The 14,438-nt window shown below is 36.1% G+C and overlaps 1 protein-coding gene and 1 long non-coding RNA gene across 4 annotated transcripts in view; both read left to right on the top strand.

Annotated features, from left to right (window-relative positions):
• The window catches only part of LRP1B (LDL receptor related protein 1B), a 1,825,680-nt gene that overhangs the window by 504,848 nt on the left and 1,306,394 nt on the right, over positions 1–14,438 (top strand). The window lies entirely within an intron of this gene.
• LOC140611943 (uncharacterized) overlaps positions 1–14,438 on the top strand; it is a 106,465-nt gene that overhangs the window by 73,381 nt on the left and 18,646 nt on the right. For 2 of the 3 annotated variants that reach the window (XR_012013255.1, XR_012013256.1), the window contains exon 3: positions 10,059–10,150. The exons of the other annotated variant lie outside the window; for it this stretch is intronic. This is a non-coding gene — a long non-coding RNA (uncharacterized lncRNA). The remainder of the gene's footprint in view (positions 1–10,058; positions 10,151–14,438) is intronic. 3 annotated transcript variants of the gene reach the window in all.

Here is a 14,438-nt window from a genome sequence, read left to right as displayed (position 1 = left end):
AAAAAGCAGGAAATTTCCTAACACATATTTAAATGAAACCAATCAGTCAGATTATAATGCAAATTAATCACATTGCAGAATCATTTTTGGCTTCTCTTTATCTAAATATCATTCCCCCTAGATTCTATCTCCCCAGTGTCTCTCATATGCATTATTTATTTATTTTTAACAAAGATTTAGTATGCCCAATAATATCCCAAGCTGTAAAGTAGATACAAGAATGAAACAGTAAATGTTAGCCCATCTGGTTGTTAAAAGAGTTCACAGGTGATGGTGAGAAACAACTGTGAAAATGAATGAGTAGTAAGTACAGAGGCAGAGGCAGATAATCAGTGGAGCAAATATTGTCTATTTAAGCCTAGGCTTTTTGGTTGTAAGAAACAACTTCCCTTAAAAAGCTCAAAAAAAAAAAAAAAAAAAGCAGATTGAAGTGAAGGGTAGGTTAAAGGCTGTAAGTATTCAGAAGTCAATCAAGACGGGAACCACTGACTAGCAAAGAAATCAGTGGGGCTCTAATTAGAGTAATTCTGGATTCAAGACAGCCTTGAAGGACCACAGCAGATGAAATCCTTGAATCTTTCCTATAATATTCACTTTTAATGCAACTTACTTAACTCTACAAGTTTATTTCTGTCATTTTACCTCTTAGTTCAAATTCTAGAGAGAAAAAAAAAAATAAACTGGTGTAGCTCAGCCTCTGGGTGGACTCCTTTTATTCAGTTGCCCAATTTGATCCTTCACAGGGTGAAGAAGACATTGGCCACCTCGGTCTCTACATTGGGTTAGGGGCTAAGGGCAGGGCTCAGGTAAGCTCTGCAGGCCAAATTATATCAAGTGCCATGTCCTTTCCACTTTCATAGCTATTCTCATAGTTTAATTCTTATTTTTAGACAATTATAATAGCATCCTGACTCCCTGATAAAGACCTAAGACAAAGGGCATACAGATAATCTGTTAATTTTTATAGATGTTCTTGTGGCACTTAGATTCAATTTCTATTATAGTATCATTAACTTACAAGTCCACTCTGAGAGGAACATACAGGGAACTAAACACATGTTTAATGAACGAAAGAATTAATGAATCACTGAATGACAATGATTTAGCTTACTTTGCAGTATAAAAGGCATTAAACCTTATTTTTTTCAAATTGGAATAAACAGAACTTTCATTAGTTACTGAATCCAAGGCAGACAGGATATTCCACGTTTAGAGAGATAGGGAGAGCACTAACACTCCTCCATTGCTTCTTCCTGTAATTATCAGCACCACGGATTTGCTAAAGATGTGATGTGACAATTACTAACTGGAGGGAAAAGCACAAGAGAGAGGACAATAATTTCCTATTTAAGGGCAAATCCTGATTTTCAGTCTGTAGACTTCAAAATAAGTGCACGCCCACAAGTGAGTGCATACCTCACACACCAGGCAGACATAGGACTTCTCTCTGGGCCTTTCGCAAGATGGTTTATGTTTTCTTGTCTCTTGCTGTGACCAGTGCAAAGCAGATCTTCACTCCCTTGAAAGCCTAGCCTCTACTCCCTATAAAAAGAGTAAGAATTACCTTTTAGCTCTTGTTTCTTTTGTTTGTTGTTATTTAAGCTTACTTTAAAACAGTTAGGATAGAACACTAAAACACTAACAATTGTTGAGGCTAATTGGTGGTAGGAGTTTTTTTTTTTTTTTTGTAGGAGCTTTTTATCACAGTCTTTCTACCTGTGGGGTATTTACAATTTTACATGAGAAAATAAAATAAGAAAAATCACAAAACATAGAGTAATAATTGAATTTTTAAATTTTACATATACCTACCGTATCTTGCTAATCCGTCAGTGTCCTGGGATTTGTTTTGAGCCCTTTTTACTGGAGAACTCTGCTTGTATTCGCTGAAGAAAAAACCCCTCATATTCTCTTACCATAATCATATGAGAGAAGATTAAGAAGAGGATGGCTAAATAAGGAAAGCATTGGATGTGAGAAATTTAGGGTAACTTTTAGAGAAATAAAAATAGCCATATTAGTCTCTGAACATTATTTTAAAGACTAACATGCATAATTCTATTCTACAGTCCTTCCAAATTATACCTCACCATATTAAATTAGACTCTGAAAGTTGCCCCAGGAGAAACAAGGATGATCATCTAAGTAGTCTACTTATTTTCCATAATGCTTTGACTTTGTATAGCAATACCACAAATAACTATTGACTTGATTTTTCTCTTGCTTTCCAATCTTTTGTTTTGTATGTTCATTAATACTTACTGAGGCTATAAGTTGTGTTAGGTACTGATCAAAGCACTAGAGGTAAAAATATAAAAAAATCACAGTTCATGTTTCGGGGAGCACACGATTTTATTAAGGAGGTGGGCCTCCAAATATAATTACAATATGATAAGCTTTTCACAGAAACATGCCTCAAATGCTAAAATAAAAATAAAGAGAGAGACTAAGCAGCTCTCCCTACAGGAGTTGGGGAGGGCGTGGCAGATATATGAACATTTTGCAGGACTTGAAGAATGAATCTGATTACTCAAGTGGAAAACAGTAGATGCCCGCTTTAGAAACTCAACTTAGGGGTGATGAGGAGTGGGGAAAAGAAGGCAGATAAATTAGAGTGACAATTTAAGAGGCTTAATGAAATAGTATTTGCAGGTGATACTAAGTAAGACAGTGAAGTAGGATCACAAAGAGCAGGAGTATACAAGAAATATGTAAGGAGATTAATTTGAAAAATCTTCATAACATGTGAAATTGGAAGCCAATAGGTAGTCGAAAGCATTTGGGTGCAATAAACATAACCTGATACCTTGTGTTTGCAAAAATGAAAAAAAAAATTTGGTTATAAATCTGAGGAATATAAGGAAATGTTTCCTAGATATACATGTTTTTACATGAATTAAAATTATAATGACTTTCGGTTTTTTTGCATCTGCAAAATTACCTTTTCAATAGTGTATTTAAAGATATCTATTGCCAGAAAATGACATATATGCAAAAGTAGCAGTGAAGAAGGTGATAAAACTTCTAACTAATTGATAGCAGAGTATCAGCTATTCTTAAAATACTAGTTATGTGAAAACTGAGCAGAGTAGGGGGTGGGCAAAGTCAATTTGGTTATTGTTTTCACTGCCTAACGTATTGGATTGTTCATATAAAGTCTATATCATTTTATGCAGCATTTTAAAAACAACAGGGATTTAAGGTGGCAGTTTGATTAACTTAAAAATAAAGGCAGCCATCATTTTTTATGGCTTTAATGTATTCTATGGAGGCCTGGATCTTTGTTTGCCATTACTGTTTATAGGATTTATGCTATTAAAGCCTACCCAGCTGTTACCAAATCTCATCCTAAGAATAAAATGCTAAGACCTTACTTGAGAACCAATTTCATGTGTGGCCTCAAATTTGCATCTATATAAAATAAACTATTCTTTATCTGAAACTCCTTAAATGTTCTTCAGAGAAGTTAAGTAAAAGTCCGTGTTTTGAGTCCTATTATCTGGTAAATTTTGATTTATGTCAATATTTCTGTTGTCATACCCAGGATAGTCATGTAAATTGCTTTCCTTTGGAGATGATTATATTTTTCTAATTACAAAAACTATAAGAAGTATGAATCTTTTATAAGCCTGTTGGAAAACTTAGGCGTGAGAAGCATTGGGCCTAATTTGAGAGTTTCAGCCCCATGCATTAGTTTTATTTATTCCTTATTGAGCATCTATGAGCATCTGAGCAGCTGGGAAATATCAGTGAACAGAACAGACTAGGATATTTGTCTTTGTGGGATTACCTCCTAGTAGAATGAAAGAGATTCTATACAATAAATAATAAACACGGTATCTTAAACTATATTTTGAGGTCGTTCTGAGGCAGAATTTCTTCAATTTCTTTCTTTCTTCTCGCATTTGCTATAAGCAGCAAAGAGAAACCAGGTTGTGCCTTCCACAGTTTGCTTGGAGATCTCCTCAGCCAAATAAATGCCTAAATTGATCCCTGATCAGTTCAACTTGCCTCCCAGCAGTAAAAATAACTCAGCCGGGTTCTCTGTCTCTATATAACAAGGATCGCCTTTCTGCCACTTTCTAATGACATATTCCTCATTTCAGTCTGAGTTCTTACCAAAAGTACATTCAACATCCATATTTCTACCAACACTTTCTTAAAGGCATGTTAGTACCTCAAAACTCTTTCAGCCTCTACACATTTCTTAATTGCAAAACCACTTCCACATTTTTAGATATTTACGCTAGAGGCACACCACTTCATATGGGCAAAACCTTTATTAATTTCCTAAGGCTGCCCTAAAAAGGTATCACAAACCGAGTGGCTTAGATAACTGCAGTTCATTCCGTCAATCTTAGAGGCTCACTGTCCCAAATCAGGGTGTCAGCAGGGCTGATTCTCTCTCAGGGAAAGTCTGTTTACCACTTCTCTCCTAGCTTCTGGTGAGAGCCAGCAGTCTTTGACATCCTTGACTGGCAGATTCATCACTCCAAACCCTGCTTCCATTTTTACATGTCATTCTACCTATGTGCCTGTGTGTTGCCTCTCTCTGTATGTGTCTGTCTCTGTATCCAAATATCCCTCTTTTTGTAAAGAGACCAGTCATCCTGGATTAAGGCTTACCTTAATGACCACACCTTAAACTGATTCCATCTGCAAAGACCACATTTCCAGCAAAGGTTGTATTCAAAGATGTTATAATTAGGACTTTCAACATACAGGCATACCTCAGAGAGAGAGAGTTTCAGTTTTAGAGTGCCAAGATAAAGCAAACATCACAATAAAGCAAGTCAAACGAATTTTTTTTATTTCCTAGTACATATAAATGCTGTTTATACTACACAGCAGTCTATTAAGTATGAAATAGCATTATGTCCAAAAATATAATGTATATACCTTAATTTAAAAATACTTATTGCTAAAAAATGCTAACCATCCTCTGAGCCTTCAGTGGGTCATTATCTTTTTGCTGGTGGAGGATCTTGCCTCAATGCTCATGGCTGCTGACTGATCAGGATGGTGGTTGCTGAAAGTTGGGGTGGTTGTGGCCATTTCTTAAGACAACAGTGGAGTCCATACCTTTAGTTAAATTTTCCTGTCACAAAAGATTTCTCTGTAGGATGTGCTACCGTTTGATAGCATTTTACCCACAGTACAACTCCTTTCAAAATTAGAAGCAATCCTCACAAACCCTGCCATTGCTTTACCAACTAAGTTTATGTCATATTCTAAATGCTTTGTTGTCACTTCAATAATTTTCACAGCATCTTCCCCAGGAGCAGATTGCATCTCAAGAAAACCACTTTCTTTGTTCAACCATAAAAAGCAACTCCTTATCTGTTCAAACTGTATCATGAGATTGCAGCAGTTCAGTCATATCCTCAGGCTCTGTTTCTAATTTAGTTCTAATGCTGTTTCCACCACATCCACAGTTAGTTCTTCAACTGAAGTCTTGAGCCCCTCCAAGTCATCCAGGAAGGTTGGAATCAACTTCTTCCAAACTCCTGAGAGTATTGATATTTCGACTTCTTCCCATGAATCACGAATGTTCTGAGTGGCATCTAGAACAGTGAATCCTTCTCAGAAGAGTTTCAGTGGACTTTGCCCAGGTCCATTAAAGAATTACTACCTATGGTAGCTATAGCCTTGTGAAATATATTTCTTAAATAGTAGTACTTGAAAGTTGATCACAGAATGGGTGTTGTGTTAGCAGGCATGAAAACAGCATTAATCTCATAGTACATCTCCATCAGAGCTCGTGAAAGACCAGGTACACTGTCAATGAGCAGTAAAATTTTGAAACAAATTCTTTTTTCCACCCTGAGAAGTAGTTCTCAACAGTGGGCTTAAAACATTCAGCATACCATATTGTAAACAGATGCCATGTAGGCTTAATGTTCTATTTATAGAGCAAAGGTAGAGTAGATTTAGCATAATGCTAGATGGCCCTAAGATTTGGAGGACGGTCAGTGAACATTGGCTTTAACTGCCTGTTGCCAGCTGCATCAGTCCTTAAGAAATTCCGTCTGTCCATTGAAGCTTTGAAGGCAGGTATTGACTTCTCCTCTTTAGCTATGAAGGTCCTAGATGACTGCAGTTTTCAATAGAAAGCTATTTTATCTATAGTGGAAATCCGTTCAGCATAGTCACCTTCATTGATGTTCTTAGCTAGATCTTCTGGAGAACTTGCTGCATGTTCTACATTAGCACTTCCTGTTTCATTTTGCACTTTTATGATACAAAGACAGGTTTTTGTTTTGCTTTTTTGTTTGTTTGTTTTTTTCATAGCGTCACAACCTCTGCTAGCTTCACACTTTCTTCTGCATCTTCCTTGCCTGGTTCAGCCTTCATAGATTTGAAGAGAGTTGGGGCTTTGTTCTGGACTAGACTTAGGCCTAAGGGAATATTGTGGCTCATTTGATCTTCTCTCTAGACTACTAAAACTCTCTCCATATCAGCAATAAGGCCATTTCGCTTTCCTCCTCATGTGTTCACTGGAGTAGCAGTTTTAATTTCTTCAAGAATGTTTCCTTTGCATTCACAACTTGACTAACTGGTGTAGGAATTCTAGTTGCCTTCCAAACGTAATCATTTTTGGTTTTAACTTAAGGTGAGAGGCATGTGACTTTTTCTTTTACTTCAACACTTAGGGGCCATTGTATGGTTACTAACTGGCCTAATTTCAGTGTTTTTGTGGAAATAAGGGGGCCCAAGAAGAAGGAGAGAGATATGGAAATGGTTGTCAGGTTGCAGCTGTTGGAATTGTCAGAACACACACAACATTTGTCCATTAACTTTGTTTTATATTGGCATGGTTCATGGCACCCCCAGTGATAGTAATATCAGGTAGTACTGATGGGATTATCATAAAAATGTAACAATAAGGAAAAGTTTAAAATATTGCGAGGATTAGTAAAATGTGAGACAAAGAAACAAAGTGAGCAAGTGCTGGTGGAGAAATGGTGCTGATGGTCTTGGTTGATGCAGGGTTGCCACAAACCTTCAATTTGTAAAAAAAAAAAAAAAAAAAAATATCTGCAAAGCAATATAAAGTGAAGCCACAATAAAATGAGGTATGCATGTATTTTTAGAGGGCACAATTTAACCCATCACATACACTTTATTAGTAACTTACATAGCAGTGAGGATATTGAGGACAGTATGCATACTATCTTTCCCCCTCCCCAGCACAGCCCGCTAGGTCACATTGAGTTTTACCAGAAAACTTGCCATGAAGTAGAATTTCCCCAATTGTGTTCTATGTGTGTAAAGAATAGTCTGTAAAGATACTGCAAAAGAAAGATTTTATTATCAAGTAAATTTGTTTTATGCAATATTCTGTATTTCCTCTTAGGGCTTCACACTGTCCATTAACCTATGAAGGATTCTGAGAAACCCTACAGTAAAAACAACAACAACAACAAAACTCTCGTTTTCCAAATGAGCTTGATCATGGTGCTCTTTCTCTTAATGTCTTGAAAATAGTCTATTATTTGGAAAATACTTGGTAGAAATACTGCAATAAAAACACAGATTTTATTTCCGCTTATGTGTTCTGGGCATATTTAAGAAGGGTAACTACATGGAAAGCAGAATGAACTCCAACGTACAATTTCCAAATTTGATTTCTTATTATTGATAGTCAACAAGAGTACAGATATACTTTGCTATAGAGTTTACCAGGTCTGGGTACAGATTATCAAGATCTATATCTCAAATCCATTCAGATTAATAATTAAAAATTTAATAAACAGCAAAAATATGGAAGTTCATGTAGTGGTGTGAAAATGCATACACAATAGGAGGCAATCTGGGATTATTATAGGGATTTTTTTTCTTAAAGAGTTATACAACTTTCAGGTCACTTCGTGGTCACTTTCCAAAGGTCACAGCAGTATTGACTTTAGTATCACAGGATGTAAATCCTAAAAGAGCTATAGTGTTCTCCTTCGTGCTAAGTACTACTAGAGAGAAAAGACAATGAGCAGGCAGGTTTTGAAAAAAGCTGAGGAATGTAGCAGATGATTGTCACCAGAGGGGTAGAGAAGGGTAGGAAGGCAGCAGTCTTCCCTAAAAAGAGAAAACAAACAAACAAAAGGACACTTAAAATGGGGGGAGGGGGGGCAGACTTTTTCTAACCTTCCCTCTATTGCCTGAGAAAGTGAAAGAGACTTTGCTGGGCTGTGCCACGGTACCTGCCAATCTGATCTCCTCTGGTTCCCTACTACATTAATGTGAAGAATCCTTCAGAAAATGGCAAACTTCCTCTCACATATCCCATATATTGGGAAACTTCTGGTATCTTTGGGTATATTTCTATAAACCACTTCAGGGATTCCTGGTACCATTTAGAAATATCCCATTTGTCGATCATTTGTTTGGAATATTATTCTTCTGAGTTTAGATCTCAAGTAGTGTAAACTATAAATACTTACCTTGTACACACCTCTGCCATCAGCCTGTCCTGTGCCTACAACGTCATCCTACATAGTTTAATTTAAGAGATAGAAAAATATCCAGGGATTCACTGATGATGTTATCCAATACCTGAAGCTTGCTTTGAGGGCAGAAACAAGATCCCTGAAATGTGGGCTCCTGCTTAGCACACTTTATAAAGGCACTTCTAATCTCAGGACAATTAGTAACACATTCCCATCTAAATCTGCTTTAACACGGAGTTTCAACTATTATGGGTGGCTGATTCTAAAGCAGTCATTTAATGAAGTCTTATTTCATGGGTAATAGAAAGCTGGTTGTTTGTGCCTTAAAAATTCAAGTTCTTGTTCAAGCAGACAGTTAACGCTACAGGTAATAAAATGCTAACCATTCTAGTTTCATACTCTCCTCATCCATTTCCCCAGATAACCTAGGGCATGAACTACATTTGGAAAAGAAGAAATCATTAAAATGGCTGATAATTATCCAGAAGCTCACCAGTTTTACCCATCTCTGAAGAAAATCCCATTACATAGGGCTGTGTCCTGTTTCCCCAAATAAAATAATACCATACAGCAGAGGCTTATCAGAGCTTATCATTTTGAGGCCATTAATTAAGCAAATTTACTCCGGGTGAAAATGTTTCCCAGAAATCTCTCTTGGATTGACATTTATTTTGTGTTAACCACTCTGCCTGGCTTGGCTCCGTACCACATGTAGAGGCCATTTAAACAATATTAAGATAACAGCATTAATTCACTGTTCTTCCGTTAATCATATAGAAGCAGATCCGCTTGTTATAAATAATGATCTTTCCTTGCCTGAAGCTCAACTCTTAGCACTTGTTCTAATGCAAATCCCTGTCCTTTTGTACTAGCTGCTAGTAATAGTATTTAATAGTGTGCTGTTCTTTTCTTAGGTTTCAGCCCTGTAAGGAAAGGGAAAAAGTGGCTTCAGTTTTAAATTTGAATAGGATTGTCTTCCAAAAGAATGCGAGGAGGAGGACACAACCTTTTTGACTGGCTTTGATCAAAAACATCATTTTTCTCTTTTCTGGTAATGATTACTGGAATTGAGATTCAAATTAAGCAGTTGTCTGACGGATGATGTAATGTGTCATAACTTTTCCTTATCTACAAACTAAGTCTATCAGGTTGGAAAGTCAGGAAGTTTTGTCAAGATTTCATTTATTTTCACATCTGGTTCACACTCACTACAGAAGAGAGGTAGCTACTCTATTCCTGGCAAATGCTGGTTAAAGATTTCTGTCATTACCTTATGTGGAGTGTTGGAATTTCTCAAGCTGATGAAATAAGGCAGGCAAATGTTCAGTTGGATCCTAGTGACTCGAGATTCTTCTTTGCTTGCTTGTATAATTAGGCATGGCTTTTTAACAACTTTCTGTATCCCCCCGGGGCGCTTTCAGGAATATAGAAGGAAGTGTTCCAGGAAGCTGCTGCTGCTGCCATTTATTGTTAACCAGTGGCTGATCCAATCAAATCCAGTCAAGTACAATGTATCTTCTTTAAAAGACCTTCAAAATAATACAGTCATATCCTGAGGGAGAAGCAAATAGGCAGCACGTTCATAATATGGGTGCTCTGGTTTTTCCTCCCCAGGATCATCAACATTGCAATTCAACTGGCATTTGCCCAGTGGCACCAAAGTTGCTGGGCATTGTTCTCGGTGTCAGAAAATACTGATGAACAAGGTAACCTTCTTCACCCTCTCTTTGTGGAATTCCCAGCCAAATGGTGTAGAAACGTAACAAGACATTTACGGAGTGGAATGAAACAAGAATAGCACAGGACAGGATAGGGTACCTATGAGGGACTTGCCAGTTCAGAAAAAGGGGGGTGAGAGGAGGAATAGATTTCTCAGGGCAAGTTCTGGGTCACCTGACACAGGACTATCTGAAGCTAAACTCAAGGACTAGGGATAGAGAATGGTAGAGATCAGTGCTCATTTTTTGAGCAAACACCTGGAGGCTAAAGGGAACATGACATTCTTGTGAAAATGTAGTTCACAATGACTAGACCACAGGAGTAATAGTGGAATTGGGTGTTTTAGACTGTATTAGTAAAAAGAAGCTTAATTACTTAGGATTGTTAATCCCAAGGTCACAAAAGAGAGGTGCAAATAGTTATACTAACTAGCACAGAATATGCCAATCCGAAAAATATTTTTATTGCCCCCAAATATCTTTTGCCGAGTATATCATCATGAATTAAATTTAACCATTGGAGATTTATTTATTTGGAGTTCTAGTATTACAGTTATTACTAGTATCACAGGACTTATATTTGCTATTTTTGACATGTACTGTGTTAGTGTGCATTTATCATATTCTTTCTAATCCTATAATATTAAGATCAGATTGCGGAAAGACTGAAGAATGCAGGCAGAGAAGAATATCTAGGTAGAAGAATTGCTCAGGGGAAAGGTGGAGTTATGTGGGCACTAGAATAAAGCATCCTGAGAAAAGAGAAAAGGGGTTTGAAAGAAAGAGGGCTGGCTGATACAATAGTGAGGTGTTAGGGCTGTCTTAAAACACTCATAAGTGCCAGCTGTTAAACACAGTCATGGTTAAAAATTTATACATATGTAAATTTACACTTTAATAAATTATATTAAAACAAAAGTAATATTCAAAACTTATTACTTTCTATTTGCTTTATTACATTTAATTACCATCTTTGCTCTTGGAAATATTTAAGCCTGTTGTAATTGCATGGTGGAAATACTATATGAGTATTCTCTTGTACATCTCTTCCCAATTGCTTGTTCAATGACATCGTGTTGCAGACTTAAAATTGGTCATGATGAGAGTATGTATACTATGAAAATTGGCAAATAAAAGAAATCAGATTTTGGTTTATTGTTTTGTTGATCGTCTGGTATGGACTTAAGATTAAGTTGTGGGTAAGAAACATTAAAAATGTAGATTGAACTTAAAAGTGTATCATGACAGTAGCTGCTCCATTGTGAATAGCACAATAAACAGAGAAACTATTCTTCCAACATTCAAAAAGTACTATCCAATTCAGCGAAAAATTCTCTTCAGTCATTGACAAACATAGTGAAAATAACATGTACCTTTGTTGTTATACTTTTGTGACATAAACTCATCAAAGGACATTTATGTTGGAAATATGCTTCCTCATCAATTATGTTTACACATTGTTTACAAAGACAAGAATGAGGCTAAATCAAAGGGAAGCATTTTGTGTGAATTAATTGGCTATAGAGAACTTAAAATAAAGAGTATTGTGTATTTTATTTGGGTGTCACACATTCTTGATATCACTAATGTTTATAATAAACTGTCTACTTATATATTTTTTTCATAAAGTTGTTTAACTGGTGACAGCCAAAAAAAATAATTTGCCTCACAATTTTGCCTATGTCTAGCCATTGTCTGAAGGCTTCTATACTAACATTCCTATGAGCATACTCACATATCTAGTGTTTTAACTTAATTGCACTGTACAGTGATGGTTTACATGGTCAACCAATATAACTCTTCCCACCAACGACTGGGAAGAAAAGTTGTACCTGTGATAGGCTCAGGAAGAGAAATCATTCATTTCACTTGGAGTTGTGTAGCATTGTTTCCACTATCACCATCCATTACTTTGATTTGTCCCATTTGGAGCATGCATATATACCTTAGCTCTTGAAATGCTTCCCTAGGGAAAATATGCCAAACACCATTCAGGCTCTGACAATGGATTTTATCAAATAAATCACTTCTAATTGACCACTTTATCTCCTCTTTATCAAAACCTTGGGGCAATATGTTTTAAAAATCAGAAGAAATGTTTTAGAGATGTTAGGTCTAATTTAGTGAAAGCAGGATAGGAGAGAGATAGGGAGTGATCTCTAAAGAAAGTAGGAATGCATCATTAGTTTCAGAAGTAGAGTTCAGCTATTCATCCATTGCAAAGAACACCCAGTGCTCATTACATCACATGCCCTCCCTAATGCCCATCACCCAGTTACATCACCCCCCAACCCAAAATATAATAAAATTAAAAAAAAAAAAAAGAAAATAGGAATGGATTCCTAGAAATAATTTGTGGCTGCAATTGCCTAGGAATCTTTAATTATTGTTCAAGTGTATCAGAAACTTACACTTCTGTCCCAAAGCAATGAGTGATTTGCTTTGGTTACACATGATTTTGACACAAGTAGCCTTTATCAAACTGTAAAACATAGACAGTTCTTTAGATGTTATAGGAATAATTAGCAATATGTTTTTATATAATTCCTAAGACGTGTGTGTGTTGGGAAATGTTGAGATGGATTTTTCCATTTTTCTACTTTTGTCAAAGTGATATATAGTTAACATCTACCAGATTTACTTTTGTAAAGATAAGAATCAAACCATGCTTTGCATACTTTAGTACTTAGGTATTCACAAAGCAGGCCATAATAAGTAGAGTAAGTATAAAGGCATAAAATGCAAGCATAATCTCACCAACAAAATGTAATAATAATAATATCTTATTATTATATTTGTTGTATCCATTTTCTAGGGCTGCCATAACAGAATACCACAGACTGGGTGGCTTAACCAACAGAAATTTATTTCTCATAGTTCTGTAGGTTAGAAATCCATGTTAAGGTGTTGGCAGGTTTGGTATACCCTGAGGCCTGTCTCCTTGGCTTGCAGATGTCTATCTTTTCCCGTGGCCTCACATGGTCTTTCCTCTGTGCCAGAGCTCCTGGCATCTTTGTGTGTCCAAATTTCCTCTTCTTATAAGGACACCAGTCAGGTTGGATTAAGGCTCACCTTAATAACCTCATTTTAACTTAATCCCCTCTTTAAAGTCTCTGTCTTTAAAAACAGTCACATTCTGAGTTATTGGGGCAGAGGGTACAAATCAGCGTCTATGCTAGCTACAGTGCTTTTTTTTTTTTTTCTTTTTGCTTTCTTTTTTTTTAGCATGCTTTTTTTAAAATCCAGTCTAAATAACATGCAGTGTTATATTAGTGTAAGTGTATAATATAGAGATTCAACAATACTGTACTCCCTGCTCATCATGATAAGAGTACTCTTAATCCCCATCATTTCTTTCATCCAACCCCTCACCTACCTCCTCTCTGGTAACCACTAGTTGGTTCTGTGTATTTATTGATTTTTTTTCCCCATAAGATAGTTGACATGTAATTCTTAAACTTTCTTATAAGCTTAATATTTTATTTTATTTTATTTTATTTTATTTTATTTTATTTTTTTATTTATTTTATATTTTTAAAACCTCAACAGTGCTACTGTTGAGACATCTTTTAAAAAATATTTTATTTATTTATTCATGAGAGACACAGAGAGTGAGGCAGAGACACAAGCAGAGGGAGAAGCAGGCTCCATGCAGGGAGCCCGACGTGGGACTTGATCCCTGGTCTCCAGGGTCATACCCTGGGTGGAAGGTGGTGCTAAACCGCTGAGCCACCCGGGCTGCCCACATTTTTATTTTTAATACTTTATCATACCACTAAAAACTTTGCAAATACTAATGTAACAACTTAAATACTGTTACTTGCATACATTAACCAATTCTCAGTGGTCATATAAGTTTTTCTCAGTGTACAACCTGTATCAGTAGTTGTTGAAATTTCATATTCTTTAAGCTTCTTGATGCTGGTGAAGAGTCCTTGGAGTTAAAAATGATGTGGTCAGTTTTATTTTTTATTTCCCATGAAGGAGTGTGATGTGCTTAATAAAACCGGAATGTGGAAAGCATCCTTCTCTAACATGGATGTGTAGGAAAAAAGTAAATTGCTCAAAACATGTACTAAGAGGCATTCGGAAGCTTTTGATGAAGTAATATCAAGCTGAAGGTTATTTATTTGTGTTCAACGTTGTTGATTTTTTTCTTTTACATTTCACCACACTGAAATTGGACTTTATTATTATAATAAAAATGAAAGCAGCTGAATTACGTAGATGTTTTAAAAAATAAGAAAAACATAATCTTCTGACATTGAACATGGGT

Source organism: Canis lupus, chromosome 20 (genome assembly GCF_048164855.1).
Source record: "Canis lupus baileyi chromosome 20, mCanLup2.hap1, whole genome shotgun sequence".
Lineage (NCBI taxonomy): Eukaryota > Metazoa > Chordata > Mammalia > Carnivora > Canidae > Canis > Canis lupus.
Note: the sequence above shows the minus strand (reverse complement) of the source record. Positions and strands in the feature narration are given on the sequence as shown.